At 45.3% G+C, this 7,159-nt stretch overlaps 1 protein-coding gene across 2 annotated transcripts in view; it reads left to right on the top strand.

Moving 5' to 3' along the window:
• The first annotated feature begins 6,666 nt into the window (after positions 1 to 6,666).
• FEZ1 (fasciculation and elongation protein zeta 1) overlaps positions 6,667 to 7,159 on the top strand; it is a 42,898-nt gene continuing 42,405 nt past the window's right edge. The window contains exon 1 of one of the 2 annotated variants that reach the window (XM_061406337.1): positions 6,667 to 6,768. The gene's annotated coding sequence lies outside the window, so the exon portion shown is untranslated. Of the gene's footprint in view, positions 6,769 to 6,856; positions 7,131 to 7,159 lie in introns of those variants that run through there. The other variant, XM_061406331.1, reaches the window with a different exon arrangement.

Raw genomic sequence — 7,159 nt, 5'->3', positions numbered from 1 at the left:
CAATGCAGGATACCTGGGTTGGGAAGATCCCCTGGAGAAGGGAACGGTTACCCACTCCAGTATTCTTGCCTGGAGAATTCCATGGACAGAGGAGCCCGGCGGGCTGGGTAATGAGTGAGATTCCCCTGATTTATACATTTTGCATTTCCAGTGTCCAGTCATTATACCCAACAGGCAAATTCTTACTCCGTAAAGTAGCTGGATTTGTTTGAATATGCAAATCTGAAAAAACAAGTCAGCAGATTTTTGAATGCTCATAGATTGCCCAGCCTCTCAAATCTTCTGGTTTTACATTCATTCTATGTGGAACTAAAACAACAGTTTTAGTACTTGGCCTCATCACCTTCTCACACATTCCAGGGATCTGATCAATTTCCAAAAAAAAACATTTTTTTTTCCTTTCATAGCTCTCCAAAACTTCCAGTCCTGGGTCATATCAGTATTTTTATTTATTTATTTAAAAATTTATTTCGGTCCGTGTATTTTATTTAATAAATTACTTTATGTTATTTATTTACTTGGCTGTACTGGGCCTTGGGTGCAGCAGGCAGGATCTTTAGGTTTCGACTTTGGAATTCTTAGCTTCAGCATGTGGGATCTCGTTCCCTGACGAGGGATCCAACTGGGCCCCCTGCATTGAGAGTGCAGAATCTCAGCCACTGGACGGACCACCAGGAAAATCCTGGTCTGTGTACTTTAAAGGGAAAAATCTTGACCATCACCAATCCAGCATTCTAAAGAGATCTTGGTGTTCAATATGGTCAAACTGTCACCCTGCAGGATGTGACAACTAGAAGAGGCTGACTTACATGAAACCTGGCTACGATGACTTTGCCAAAAAGACTAACTTGAAACTGAGGCTTTGGGGAAGAGATGGCTTCTTTGCTCATCATTTTCACAGGGTTGAAAACGCTGTTGTCGCCCGTGCCTTAGGATAGCTACGGCCCAGGGCAGGATTTGCAGAGTGTGCTGGGCTCTAGGGGTTTGCAGGTGAAGTGATTTTTATCTGGCTAGACTGGTGCAGTAAAATGGCAAAATTTTTTTGGCATTTTTATTCCCTCAAGTTTATTTCTGATTTGTCTCTGAATACCAGGGCATCCTGGGGATGGCAGAAAATAGAGACGTTCCTTGAGATTGAGGGGATGGGAGTCAATCTTCAGGGATTTATACAAATGATGTCCCTGAGTGGACGAGGGAGGGCTCATAAAGAACCAAAAGTTAACCTAAAAGTGAGCCTGTGGAACTGAACCATGTCATGAGTGGCTTTCCCTCATGACACTGCCTCTAGGCTCTTTCCTATTGTGAGGACGTGGCAACAATAGGCCAGTCTATTCTGTCCCCATTCACCCAGGGCACATGCTGATTTGTCCTAATGAATCACTTAGTAGCCACTGAGAAAGGGAGATTAATGACCTTTATTTTATTTTATTTATTTTTGGCCGCACTGGGTCTTTGTTGCTGCTTCGCTGTGGGCTTTCTCTAGTTGCAGTGAGAAAGGCTACTCTCTGGTGTGGTGCACGGACTTCTCATGGTGGTGGCTTCTCTTGTTGCGGAGCATCAGCTCTAGGCTCGTAAACGTCAGTAGTTGTGGCATGCAGGCTCTAGGGTGCAGGGACCTCAGTAGATGTGGCTCGTGGGCTTTGGAGATCCGGCTCAGGACTTGTGGCGCACAGACTTAGTTGCTTGGAGGCATGTGGAATCTTCCTGGACCAACGAGGTATTGAACCTGTGTCCGTCCACTGGCAGGCATATTTTTATCCATTGTACCAATCGGGAAGTCCAGGACCTTTCTTTTTGACCACTGTAGACATGAAAGCTTTCCTCACACTGGGGACTTCATTTGTGTTTTCCTATTAAAATTTGTAGTTCTCCTTTCTTGAAATATCTAACTCGTTTCTAGAATAAAAAAGTTGTCATCGCATTTACACTTACAGCATGTCCAAGGGAAATCTCATTCTTTAAGGGATGAGATTCTTCAGGATCTTAAGGGATCTCATTCTTTATTTGCCAACTAGCTCATGTATTTTTCTTTTTTCATCAGAAAACAGAAGTGACTGTTCTGGAGTTTATCATTGTTCTTGGGTGTGATTTATTGTCAACTTGTATAATGTTGCTTACTCTTTTTGAAAGTAATATAGTCTTGGTGCACGTGCTTTGTGGTAGGAAGTAATTACTTGCTGACTGTATGGTTATGAATGGAATTTGAATCTTGGGGAATGTTCCTTTTCCCTTGTGGAAACAAATCAGGGAGTTTAATTAACCCTGGAGCTTGAGGATGGAGATGAATATAGGCTCAAACTGAATGTTGCTGTTCAAGAACTACCAGTGATAGAAAAATCAAGTAATCTTACAATGTTAGCAGGTGTGATGATCTCATCTTTATTTGCTGGGCTGTGATAGACATAAGTTTTCAATGAAGATTTAGCTGCTCGTTTCCAGAATGTCATGGAAAACTGGCTTCTTCAAGAAGGGTCCTTTTAAGGAAGATCAAATACGATGAGCACAATACATATCGTTCTTTCACTGAATTTCTAAATTGAAAAAGCCATTTCTAGCCTTGAAAGCCATTTAAAAAAAAGGAATGGGCAGCCCTGTAAGATCAAGTTTCTCATCACGAGAGGCATCTAAGTAGAAGCTGTGTATAACATAATCTAGAAGGATATTGGTTTCTGCATCAGGTGAGTGATTAGACCAAATGACCTTTAGGTGCTCTATTTATGCTAAGATTCTTTGATTCCATCGAGTAAATTTGGAACTAAAATAAGTTCAGTTTGGGAACTAAAATAAGACCCTAGAAAGTTTTTGGTGAAATTTCAAGGGTGGTGGTTTACCCTGTATTGTCAACAATCAGTGGTTTTTCCTCTAACCCAGTCTTCATCTTTCATACTTAAAAGGTGTGTGTGTCTAGGCTTTAGTCCTGCTAATGCCCTATGTAGGAAAAGCCGCACCATTCTAGCAGAATGTTTACTCCTGAAAGATTTACATCAAAGCTAGTGGTTTTCAGCTGGGGCAATTTTGTAATTTTTTTTTTTTCAGCCCTGCAAGTCCAGTCTGGAAACATTTTTGGTTGTTACAGCTAGGGGGCTGCTACTGGCATGTATTGGCCATGGATGCTGTTAAAACATGCTACAGCGCCCAGCACAGCCCCCAAGGACAACCACTCAACTCAAAATACAACAGTGCCAGGTTTGAGACCCTTGGTCCAAGTTAGGTGACCTTTTGGGCAACCCCCTGCTCTGTTCTCCACTATCACATAGCAATCGTGTGTGTGTGTGTGTGTGTGTGTGTGTGTTCAGTCTCTCAGTCATGTCCGAGTCCCTGACCCCATGGACTATAGCCTACCAGGCTCCCCTGCACATGGAACCCTCCAGGCAAGAATACTGGAGTGGGGTACCACTTCCTACTCCGATAGCAATTATAGAGCTTTGCTTAAAACACTTTTTAACTTCTTTAAAACACATATACCTTTGTCCATTGGGAGTGTCATATATTTAGAAACTTTTAAAGCTCTAGGATGGAGAAGAAAATGGCAACCCACTCCAGTATTCTTGCCTGGGAAATCCCATGGACAGAGATGCCTGATGGGCTACAGTCCATGGGGCTGCAGAGTCAGACGCGACTGAATGGCTAAGCACACAATGGGTATTGTATATCCTAGGGCAAAATTCCTCTCCATTTCTGGACCTGTGAAACTGATCTGCTTCCAAAATACGATGATAAGACAAAGGATTGACTTTCCCATTCAGAAAGGGAGAAAATGAAAGAAGAAAAGAGATTACTAGTGTAAAGCTAGTTCAAAACCCAGCAGGGCAAGTTCCATGAGGTTTCAAGGACTGAGAATCATCCTCTGAGGCTCGAAGCTCCATCCTCTTGGCCCTGCCTTCAGAGTCATTCTTTCTGTTTCTCGAAGGATAACGTTCATCTCTATCAGCCTGTTTCTTAAACATGAAATTTCAGAAGTCTTAACGGTCTATCTTTACCGTGTTCCATCTCTGTGCCTTTTAGTTCAGGCTGGCAGTGTTTCTGCTGGGATAACATTCTCAGAAACGTTACATGCAATTTGATGCTTTGGAGCGAAGGGTGTCCAGGCCATCATCCTCACTGCATTTTAACATCAGCAGCAAGTAGAAACCAGGCCACATCCTCCACACTTTAAACATCTCCTCAGCTAAATATCTAAGTTCATTGTTTACAAATCTACTCACCACTCAACAGCAAAAGACATTCCAGCCAAGCTTTCTGCCACTTTCTAACCAGGCTGCCTTTTGTCCAGTGTCTAATAACGTGTTCCTCATTTCCATCTGAGACCATAATTACGAGAAGCACTTTAACATTCATATTTTTAGCAACATTCTGCTCATGACAATACAGGTACTCTCTATGATGATAGAAGCTTTCTCTATAATTCATCTTTTTTTTTTTTTCCTAAGCATTTGCCAGAATTGCCCTTTAACCCATATTTCTACCAACAATGTCTTCAAGGCAACCTAGGCTTTTTCCGTCATGTGTCTCAAAGTTCTTCTAGTTTCTATCTTTTTCCCAATTCCAAAGCCATTTCCACATTAAATTCTTTTTTTTTAAGCTGCACTGTGCAGCATGTGGGGTATTAGTTCCCCATCAGTGATGGAACCCATCCCCCATGCTTCAGAAACTCAGAGTCTTCACCACTGGGCCACCAGGGACAGTGTGTGTTAGCCTCTCAGTTGTGTCCGACTCTTTGCAAGCCCATAGACTGTAACCCTCTAGGCTCCTCCGTCCATGGGATTCTCCAGGCAAGAATACTGGAGTGGGTTGCCATGACCTCCTCCAGGGGCCCTTCCCAACCAAGGGATTGAACCCAGGTCTCCTGCACTGCAGGCAGATTCTTTACCATCTGAGCTACCATGGAAGCCCGGATCACCAAGGAAGTCCTAAATATATGTTACAGGAGCACTCCACCACCAAAGTCTGTGTTATTTCCCTAGCATTGCTGTAACAAATTACCACAAACTGATGGCTTAAAACAGGAGAAATTTACAGTCTCACGGTGCCGGAGACTAGAAGTCCAAAATCAAGGTGTCAGCAGGGCCATGCACCCTCTGAAAGTTCTGGGAAAGAATGGTTCCCTTCCTCTTCTTGGCTTCCTGTGGCTCCTGGCATTCTTTGGTGTCCCTTGACTGGTAGTTGTATCACTCCAATCTCTGCCTCCATCATCACGTAGCTTCTTTCCTATTTCTCTGTGTCCTTTCTTCTTATGAGGATATCATTCACTGCATTTCAGTTCAGTTTAGTTGCTCAGTCGTGTCTGACTCTTTGCGACCCCATGAACTGCAGCACGCCAGGCCTCCCTGTCCATCACCAACTCCCGGAGCCTACCCAAACTCATGTCCAATGAGTTGGTGATGCCATCCAACCGTCTCATCCTCTGTTGTCCCCTTCTTCTCCTGCCCTTAATTTTTCCCAGCAGGGTCTTTTCAAATGAGTCAGCTCTTTGCATCTGGTGGCCAAAGTATTGGAGTTTCACCTTCAATATCAGTCCTTCCAATGAACACCCAGGACTGATCTCCTTTAGGATGGACTGGTTGGATCCCCTTGCATTTAGGACCACCCTAATTCACTATAGCCTTTTTTAAACTAACTATATCTGCAAAGATTCTGTTTCCAAAAAGGTCACATTCTGAGGTTCTAGGTGGATATAGATTTGGGGAAAGACATCTTTTAACCACTACTGGTTCCAAGTAGCAGAGTGTGGAAATTGACAGACTAAATTCTGCACCTCTTGACGACAGGCCTGAATTTTTACCTCCTCAGTGTCTAGCACAGGTCATAGAACAATGTATTTTTTTTTTTAGAACAATATTTTTAAAATGTTGCCTGAAAAGTGTACCCCTATGTTCAACAGCTGAAAGGCAGAAACAACCCAGGTGTCCAGAGATGAAGGAATGGATGGGTCTGACTCTTTCATGACCCCATAGACTGTAGCCCAGGAGGCCCCTCCCTTCATGGGATTCTCTAGCCAAGAATACAGGAGTGGGTTGCCATTTCCTCCTCCAGGGGATCTCCCCAACCCAGGGATGGAACCCCCGTCTCCTGCCTGAGTATTTTACATTGGCAGCTGGATTCTTTACCACTTGAGCCACCTGGGAAGTTTGTTTTATGTACATTCAATGGAATATCACTCAGCCTTATATGGAAATAGAATGCTTCCACATGCTATAACCCGGATATACCTTGATAGCCTTATGCTAAGGAAAATAAGACAGACACAAAAGGACAAATGATTCCACTGACAAGAGGTACTTAGAATAGCCAAATTCATTGAGATAGAAAGTAAAATGGTGGTTACCAGGGGCTGCAGAGGACTGAGGAGTTAATGTTTAACTGGTACCGAGTTTCTGTGTGGGACCCATGAAAAAGTCCTGCAGATGGATAGTGGAAATGTTTGCAGCTTTCTTGGCCTGAAGCCAGCCCCTACCCTGCATCTTTGGGTGCTAAAAGCGTTTATTACTTTTGAAACCTCGAGTGGGTTGTAGGCATGCCTCCGCTTGCTCACGCCAGTCCCCAGCAGAATAAAACGGGGAGTCCAGAAAGTCCAGGGAGGTCTTTGAGTGTGACTGCGGGCATCCGCCTGCGCACCCCGCCCATCCATTCGGCCACCCGCCTACGCTTTCATGGTGAAGCTACAGTGCCCGGCCCTCCCAGTGAGAAACCCACACTGGGAGTTACTGCAAGTTCGCATCTTGAGCTTCTGAATATTCATGAGCGAAGCAGAAAGGTCAGCGCTGAAGGGTAGGGGGAGGAAAGAGAAATAGTAGTCATAAATATTCATAAAGGCAAGCCACATGCACCAAGGAAAGCAAGGAATGTTAACGAGAAGATGACGTCCGGGTCCTGAGCGTGCCCGCTGTGCGGGTGCCCGGCGCGCGCCACCCTACCCCCTCCCCGGAGCCCGGGCACGAGCGCGGGGAGGGGGCAGAGGGGGCGGAGTGGAGGAGGGGAGCCGAGAGCCGGGCGCCGGCGGAGCTGCGAGGGGAGCGCTCTCTGGCTCGCCGCTGCCGCTGCCGCTGCGCTCCGGCCGCTCGCCGCGGCCCTTGGATGGGGGTGTCCAGCTGAGCCCCGCGATCCGCCTGCCTCTGCCAGGACCCGCACAGGTGCCGTCGCGGGGGGCGACCTTTAGTCC

This window comes from Bos javanicus, chromosome 29 (genome assembly GCF_032452875.1).
Source record: "Bos javanicus breed banteng chromosome 29, ARS-OSU_banteng_1.0, whole genome shotgun sequence".
NCBI lineage: Eukaryota > Metazoa > Chordata > Mammalia > Artiodactyla > Bovidae > Bos > Bos javanicus.
This window is presented reverse-complemented; position numbering and strand designations above follow the sequence as displayed.